This window comes from Galeopterus variegatus, unplaced genomic scaffold, assembly GCF_000696425.1.
Source record: "Galeopterus variegatus unplaced genomic scaffold, G_variegatus-3.0.2 Scaffold1900, whole genome shotgun sequence".
Lineage (NCBI taxonomy): Eukaryota > Metazoa > Chordata > Mammalia > Dermoptera > Cynocephalidae > Galeopterus > Galeopterus variegatus.
Window position 1 is genome coordinate 94,337 of NW_007728011.1, and position 9,634 is coordinate 103,970.

Consider the following 9,634-nt stretch of genomic DNA (forward strand, 5'->3'; position numbering starts at 1 on the left):
GGACCAAAGGATGCTGACCCTGTGCCCAGCCCCCTGTCGGTTCAAATGTCAGTAGAAAAAAGGATAAACTCTGTGGTAGACCATTCTAGACAACCAGCTATCTGCAAGGATCAGGGAGATAACTGTAAGGAACGAAGTGGGCCAGGCTGGGGAAAGGTACAGACTCAAACGTGGGTGGCGAGAACTGCAGGGCATGTGCAAAGGGGGCAGCTGGAGCCCAGGTCTTGTGGGAATGTGGGCCCAGTGTTCTCAGACCTTATTCTTCAAGGGAAGTCAGGACTCAGAATTCTGACGTGAATCTCCCTAATTCCTAAAAGTTGGCTCAAGTGTAGAAATAAACCAACCAACCTACTTCCTGTGGGATAAACATGTCTGCAGGCCCCACATGGCCTGGGGATTACCAGTTCACCTGTGTTGCAGCCTTCAGTTCTAGACTACCAGCCCTGTCTCCCACACCACTTCACCAGGCCCATTTTCCCACCGCAGGACTGAAGGGCACTCAGGAAGAACTGCTGGAGGGGCTACAGAAAGAGTCCTTGACCACTACAACCTCTTTCACATAAACAGGGGAAAGGAGAGCATGGTTAGGAAGTTCAGCAGCCTGACTAAAGTGCCAAATTACTTTTCCAGGAAAACACGAGTACCCCAGCTCTCCCCAAAGCAGCATAACATGAAGGTTAAGGCATGGTGTCTAGAGTCAAAGACTGTATAAGCTCAGTCTAGCCACCACCACCTCCTATTTGTATGACTCTGGACGAGGTCCTTTACTTCTTTGAGTCCTGGTTTCCTCATCTATCAAAAGGGTTATTGTGAGAATTAGATGAAGTACATAAAGCACTTGGCACAACAGCTAGCACAAAGGAGCCACTCAAATGCTGATAATTATTATCATTAATCACTCAGTCTCCTCTTCCCTTCACCCCCACCTAATATGGTCACCAAGTTTTGTCATTCTCCCTCTGTAATATGTGTCCAATCCTACCCCTCCTTTTCACCCCAACTCCCATTAAGCCACTTCAGGCCCTCAGTGGCTCTTGCCTGGACTACTGCAGTAGCCTACCAACTAATCTCTTTTCCAATTACTCTGGCTCCCATCCATCCTCAGCCTAGCACAGTGCCAGGCATTTAAGGGGCACTTGATAGATATTTTGTGAAAGAAGTGGTGTCATGTTTGAGTTTCCTAAAGGACACAGCTTCTTCCTAAAGCTATTACACCCCTCAAAAACAAACAGAAACATCAAAAACATTGGCTCCATATTGCCTATACAATCAAGCGTAAACTTCTGTGCATGACATTCAAGGCACTTTGTTTTCTGATCCTATCCTATCAGTCTGACCTTCCACCATAGGTGCTCATGCACTCACAGCCCAGCCCCATTTCCCTACTGGTTGTTCACTGAATGAGCTCTGTACCTTCTCATCTCTTGCCCTTTGCTCACATTGTTTCTTCTGCCCAGAATGCCCGCTATGTCTCTGCCTATCATTGTCTTACCTAGTTTTCAAAGCCCAGCTCGAATGCTACCTCTGCTATGAAGACTTCCATATTCCCCTCTCTAGAAACAATCTCTTCCTTCTCTGTATTTTGATAACACTTCGTATCTTAATTGTGGTACTTATTACATCCTGCCTGTGTTCAACCTAGTCATTCATTCACTCATTCATTCAAAATAGATTTATTAAGCAATTACTATATGTCAAACACTGTGCTGAGTGCTGGCAATAAAGCAGGAAACAGACATTATAGACCCACAAGATAACATGACCTTATGCATTATACAAACATAATATGCTCACTATAACATTAGAGTTGTTGTTTCACTGCATGTCCATGAGGAGGGAGCCAGGCTCTCTTGGTCTTGGGCATAGGAAAGAGAAGTGGGGGATTGGAGGTCCTGCTTTAACCTACACACAAAAGTAGAGGGGGCTACATACCCACAGTGCTAAGAGAGTCAAGGGCACAATGACTGTGCCAAGGAAGTATCTTTACCAGCCACATGTCACCCTTTGACTCCTGGACTAAGCTAGATCACCCTGCAGCTGCCTCTCAGAGCTCTCTCTCCCCCACTCTATCTATCCATGCCCAGGCCCTGGCACTCTCCCTTCAGATCAGTCCAACTGCAGACAGCCTCAGTCTCTTCTAGCCTCAGCATTTAGTGAGGAGGGAGGACACAGCCCTGACAATGCATCAGCATCACCTGGAGAGTTCTAGCTCTGGCCCCACCAGCATAGTCTGATTTAATCAGTTTGGGGTGGGGGGTCCCAGCTTCGGTATTGTTTAACAAACTCCACATGTGATTATAATGTGCAGCCAGGCTTGACGATCACTGGGTGAAGAGAAGGCTGGGGCTACGTGAAGTCCTTGTTATTTGAGGATAAGTGGTGCTAGAAAAAGGCCACTTACAATGAATCCACTTGAAATGGGGACCGACATTTCACAGTAGAGTGGGAGAAAAGGGAAAAAGGGTTTGATTGGGACTTTATCTTGAGAAATAAAGTTAGAAATGTGGAAAATATTTTAGTTTCAATTTAACGTGTGTAAATAATCGCAAATATTCACTAATTCTTGAAACGAACAAAGAATGAATCAAGCATTGGGGGCAATTTTCCTGACCAAAGTGCATGAGACCATAATATTGACTTTTGCAGCACAGTCATAAACAGAGTTTTTGTTTTGTTTTTCCAAAAGTATAGAGCTTCTTCAATTATCCCAAGGACCTCTTATAATCCTTTGAGAGTTGAATCATTCTTTTAAAGCCTTGATCCTGTCATTACCCAAGTCAATTTTCTCTTCTGCCAGTGGTAACTGGTCTATCTCTGCCAAATCCCCATTTATCAAGTACTTTACATGACATTAGACATGGTCTCCAACATCTCTTTCTTCGACTTCATGAAACCTTGAATATTTTTCAAGACCTGCAGTTTCACCCTGAGATTTATTCGCATTATGTAATACCAACAATTAACAAGAGCCCAAAGACCTTAGTGTAGTAAGTGTTGATAAACAGTATTAGGGTGTTAAGTGGGAGGAGGGGCTTATGTGGGACTCAAAGTAGTGAATATGTTACGTATGACAACTTTGCATTTCTACCCAACTTCATAAAGTCTCTTTTCCCTTTTTAGGCTTTTAATCTGCTTATCTCTAAAGTAAAGGGATAGGATTAGATGTTGTTATAAAGATTAAATAAATTAACTCAAATGAAATAATATATGTGAAGTCATTGAACCCAGTTGCTAGCACAAAGAAGCAACTCCATAACTCCTGCTTTTTCTTCCCTCCAAAACATTTTTAGATTCTTTTAGGACACACTGAGGGACAAAGAAAGAAAAAAGGGAGAAGTCCGTTAGAGCAACTAGAAAGAATTCCCAGAACTTCTGTGCCAGGCCCAAGTTTCTGTCCCACTGCTGTTACCTCCCATCACATTCACTGTGGTGGGTCACAAAGATCTCTTCACTCAACACTGAACACCTATGAGGCTAACTGCTTAGGGGTGTAGAATGGGAATCCAAAGATCACTCAGACATGGAATCTGCCCTCAAGAAGCTCCTGGGTTGGCTGGGGAGAAAATACATGAACAGAAATTGCCCCAAATACCTCTAGAATCTGACCATTTCTCCCACCTCCATTGTCACCACCTAGTCCAGGCCACCATCAACTCTCTCTTGGATCACTGCAATGGCTTCCTAACTGGTCACCCTGCTTCCAAGCTTGCACCCCACACGCAGTCCACCCAGAGTGATCTTTTAAAAGTGCAAACCAGATCACATCTTTCCCCTGCTAACACCCTCCCATAGTTTCCCATCTCAATCAAAATAAAATCCAAACTCCTTACTATGGCCCACTGGGTCCTACATGACCTGCCACTTGCTTACCTCTCCAACCTCACCCAATACAGTACACTCCCTTCGCTCTCTTCCAGCCACCCTCCCGTCTTTTCCTCTGATATGTTAAACTTGTTCCTGTCTCAGGACCTTTGTACATGCCATTCCTCAGCCTGAATTGTTCTTCCCCCAGATTTTTGCAAGGCTGACTCCTCATTATCAGGTCTCAGCTCACATGTCACTTTCTCAGAAAGGCCTTTCCTGACCACTCCAGGTATAGCAGTGCCCTTCTTGCCCCAGGCACTCTATCATACCACCCTACTTTTCATATCCAGTACCTGTAACTGTTTGAAAAGATCTTGTTTATCCATTGGCTTTCTTGTTGATTACCTCTCTCTCCATTTAAATGTAAGCTCTGAGTAGACAGGACCTTGTTTGTCTTGTTCACTATCTCCCCAGTGCCTCAGGCAATGCTCACTGAGTGAATAGATGTGTTATGAGTGGTTCATTTGGGCAGGAGTGAGTGGCATAGGATGTGTGGAGTGGGTGGCAAGAGATGAGCTTGAAAGATAGCCTGAGGTCAAAACACAAAAGGCCTTAGGCCAAAGGTCAGGCCAGAGAATTTGGGCTTCACACGACGACCCACTGGAAGCCATGGAAGATTGTTGAGATTGAGAAGAATATTGTCAGCTGACCTGGAGTAAGATTCATCTAGTGCCATGTGCCGGGTGAATTGGTGGGTGAAGTGAATGGAGGGTCTGGTTTCAGAGCCCATCAACCACTGTGTGCCCTGCTTTTGCACTTGCTTTCCTCCAGGCCCTTCTCCGCAGCGCTGCCAGGTTGCACCCAGCTCCCCTGCTCTTCTGGGGCCACGGAAGAGCCCTGACTGCCGTTCCCCTACACCGGCCGCAGGGTGGCGCTGTGGCTCCTCCTACCCGGGCTGGAGGCTCCAGGGAGGCGGAGGCGCAGACAAGAGCCCAAAGACCTTAGTGGGCCCGCCCTTGCCTGCTCTCCTTCGCCTCTGGCTGTCTTTGGCTTTCCCACCAGCCCGGCCAAAGGTGAGCCAGAGGCGGGGGGCCTGGGCGGGCGCAGGAGGGGCCTGGGCCGGGTGGCGCCCTCCATTTTTAGCCCATTCGGATCTCGGGCCTCCCTGGAACTCAGAGATGAGAATGAGCTCCCGCAGCCGCCGCCCGCCCCGTCCAGCCAGGCCTCAACAGGGGCCAGTTCACCGTTTATGTTAACAGCCCTGCCTTTTCCTCCCGGCCTTGCTTTCCAAGGAGCAAGAAGCCAGCCATCTAGGACTCCTCCTTTGGCCCCTTCCACTCTCTAGGATAGGTCCCAGGTATCTGTGCTTTCTCTCTATCTCTGTATACATATATATATACATATATGTGTGTGTGTGTGTATATATATATATATACATGTGTATGTGTATATATATATATATATACGTATATATATATGTATACATATATATGTATGTATACGTATGGATATGTACGCACGTGTGTGTGTGTGTGTGTGTGTGTGTACATATATCCTAAACTGACCCCTCCATCCTCACTTCTGTTGTCTGCCCAGATCCCCATTACCTCCCAACTGGCCTCCGTACCTCCAGCCTCTGGTCTCCTGCCATTGCAGCCCAGACACCGTCACACAGAGCCAGGAACCTCCTAGAGCACTGGCCTGGCATCTTGCCCATGTAATGAATTCCGCTGCTTGATCCTCCACACTCTGACCTCACCATTTTGGCCAAATCTCTTCAACTCATATCCAGAGTTAAAGACCTACCCCTGGTGGGCTGCCCTGAGTAGAAGAGGAACTAGGACAGAAACTGAACATAGCAGGAGGTTTTGTAAGACTATGTATAGGGCTCCATAGGCATCTATTTGAGCAGTCTTAACTCATGATCACATTGTCACAAGACTGGAGGGATGCAGAGAACACAATGCTTTCCTTCCCTAGAGCACTGGAGCACATCCTTGTTTATTCCATTGCCCCCTCTCTTCTATCCCCCCCGCCCCCCGTCTCCTGGATCTGTTCTTTTCTCCTGCCAGTTCCCTGTTCCCTCTTCCTCTCCACTTTGTCCCTTCATGACCCTCCTGCTGATACAGGAGTCTTATTCTCAACAAGCACACACCCTCCTGTCACAAAGTGGTTGATGACATGCGTGACCAGGTTTCTCCATAGTGTCAAGTCTCACTTTCAGTAGCTGAGTTGTTTTTTTGTTCTTGTTTTTGTTTTTCTTGAGGAGCCTAATGTTCACAAATGCTAAGACTATAGGTAGCTGTTTGTGAGGAAAGGCTGGAGATTCATATTGAACTTAGTTTTGTTGAACCCAGCACACAAACAAAAGTAAATTAACATGGAAAAGTATACAAGTGAACAGGAAAATTGGCAAAGGCAGATTTATTGGCAAACAAAGCACTGATGGTTAATTTCAAGATGCCCTGGGCCCTTGGACGCCAGGAATCAATGCCAAGGGTCAGATATGGCTCATTCATGGCCTTAGAAGTGGCCTGGTGAACAAAAGTGGTTGAGATAAAAGACAGAGTTCTGAGAAGGGTGGGATCACAGGAGGAGACAGCTCATTTTCTCTGGTTCCATCTCAGGGTGGCTTTCCCTGGGAAATGATAGCTTCCTGTCCCTCAAACAAGCTCTACTGCTAAGAATACTTCTATTTGTACTGCACATGTACACACAGTGTCTTGTCTTGCTGATCCTCACAATAACCCTGTGCAGTAGGGATTATTAGTTTGGGTTTACAGATGAAAAAACCAAGTCTTAGAGAGGCCAAAAGATCTGCCCACCAAAATGAGCAACAAAAAATGCAGAGCAGGACAGGACTAGAAACCAGGAATTCCAGCTCGAAAACCAATGTTGACACCTTTCCAGCCACAGTTTTGTGACCTGTTGAGGACCCAGAGGTAGGCTAACTGGCCTTGGCCCTGTACCCTCACCCTGTCCTCAAGAGTGACTGACAAAGCAGGCAATGTGGCTGAAGCCAGGTTGAAAGGTGAAGGGCTTTCACTTGGCTCCTGGGCCATGATGACACCTTGTCTGGGTCTGAATGGCATGGGAACTCAGTCAATGTTGAGGGTTACAGGACCATCAGAGTGACAGCCAGCCTCATGCTAGACCCTCTGTAAAGTAGAGGTCTCCAACCAGGGGCTTCCAGAGGCAATATGTTTGGCTTTGCAGTGTTGATCTATGTAGTGTTTAAATTTGAATTAGGGTTCTTCAATAAGTCATTAAGAGCATACCCTAGGTTCACATCCTGACTCTGCCACTTGTTCTGTGTGTCTCTGAGAAGGTTACTTCAACTCTCTGTGCTTCATTTTGCTCATCTATAAAATGGAGATAAACAATAGTGCTCTATCTTATAGGGTTACAATGAATACTATTTATTATTACTATTACTATTATTATATACAAATTGGGGAGACATCACATAAAACCCAAATTTCTAGTTTCTCCTTAAATATTCAGAAGATCTGACAGTACTAGGCCCCCATTGCTAGCTGGAACTGGATCTGCCATCTTCAGATGGGCTATGCTTCATGGGTTTTCACTATCTGCCTGGCCTCTAAAACCAGTCTGTCATCTCTGGCCACTGCTTAAATGATTCAAGGGGCAAGAAATGTCACCAAGCAGGAATTGTTAGCCAATGGGGATATCTCAAGAGAACCCTACTATCACAGTCAGAAGACTTTGCCTGCCTTCTCCTTAATGTCTCAGAATGGCACTCAGTTGCACCAGCTTGAAGGTCAAGGAAAGCAGCAAAGATGGTGAAGGGAGGCAAAATGGGTCATGACATTCCAGAGTATTCTCTCCTGTACCCTCACAGTTGAAATTAAAATCTGGCAAAAAGGACTTTGAAGTAAAATATACTCACACATTTGCCGTATTACGTATGTACAAGAATAGTTATTGGAGCATCATGAATAATAGAAACTATTAGAAGGAACCTAAATGTCATCAATGGAAGACTGGTTAGATAAATTTGGATGTATATGTAGAATGGCAGACTATGTGGCCATTAAAAAGAGCATGAAGAGCAGTGTGTACCGTATACTTCCACTTCTGCAGGAAGGGGGAGTGGGAAATATAAACACACACACATATATTTGCTTGTATTTGTATAGAATATCTCTGGAAGGATATGTAAATATAGTATAAACCTCAAATATCTGTGTAAGGATATATCAAAAAACTGGTAACCATTTCTGCCTCTGGGGAAGGGAATTGTGTAGCTGGGGAAGGAAAGGAGACATCTTTTTTTTCACTATGTACCTTTGTATTCCTTTTGAATTTTGTGCAATAAACCTAATAAAACTGTATCTCATTTTAATAAATTCTGCAGTAGATACAAAAGGAAAAAAAAATAACTGCAATATCCCTCCCAAGACAACTTGAAATCACCTACCAGTAAAGGAAGGCTGCACGGGGAATAACCTGGTACCTACAGTACCCAAACCCTTGTTTTGCAGTCATTTACACAATCATTCCATGTCCAAGTGTTCTTAAATCACATTCTCTCTGCTCCTTGCCCAGGCCACTTCCTCTATGCTGGTAAGGTTGGCTTCAACCTCTAAAACATCCTGGTTTGAGCTGCCTCCTTGGCGCCCAAAAGTGAAGCCTTCTGGGGATTGCACTGAAGTGAAAAGGGGTTTGGCAAAGGCAGAGTACCCAGAGACCAGGCCTTGAGCCCTCCTCCTTCTCCAAAGGTACTTCTCACGGTCATCTGGGGAGAGACCTCTGAAATGGGCAGAGCCCTTGCATCTGGGCAGGGCACCCTCCGAACCAAGGTCCACCTACTTTACCTGACCAAAGACCCCCAATTTAATTCAGCATACTTTAAAAAAAAACCCTACTCTTTGCAAAGCCTTGGGCCAGGTGTAAAATTCCCAAGGTGCTAGGGACATAGGGTAAAGAAGACCCAGTTCCTGCTCTCTAGGGACACATAGTCTAAATTCTGAAAAGTCTGAGTTGGAAGAAATCTCAGAAAATAACTGAGGTGATGGCTTTCCCTGTGTTCTGTGATGCCCCCAGGCTTTACAGAGGAGCACCAGGAATTCTGCAAATACTGGACGTGTTGAAAGATTTCAGACAACAACCAAAAACTGTAAACCTTGATTACAAACCACTGATTTGGTCAAAACAGCCCCATAATTCTGATTGACTTGCTTTATGATAAGGTAAATGACATAAATTTGAACTCAATGAATACATTTCTATTGATAAACCGTTGCTTTCATCTGTTTTACATAGTAGGATTCTGTGTAAGATTTCATTAAAATGGGAAGGGCTCAGCTGCTTTAAAATGTCCCTCTTGTCTGACAGAGGAGGAAACTGACCCAGAGAAAGGAAAAGACTTGCCCAACATCAGACAGTCTGGCAGAAGTAGAGCCCAGCCCAGAAGTTGGGCCCACTCCCAACCAGTATACCTCTTAAGCATCAAGACAAATTTTTTTTTTTTTTTTTGGTCTTTTGTCTTTTTCCGTGTCCAGCAACGGATTGCAACCCTCAGTGTTGCCCCCGTACCGGACCGGGGACCGGCAACGGGATCGCAACCCTTGGTGTTGCCCCCGCGCCTCGCTCAGCCAGTGAGGGGCTGAGCGGGAACCGGTCTGTATGTGGGATCCGAACCCTCGGCGGGAGCGCCTCCATGTTTCCCAAGCGGCGCACTAGCGCAGTGCGCCACCGGGCCGGCCCATCAAGACAAATTTTGAATTAAGAATTGAGTTGGGGGCCGGCCCAGTGGCGCACTGGATAGTGCGCCGCTTGGGAAACATGGAGGCGCTCCCGCCCGAGG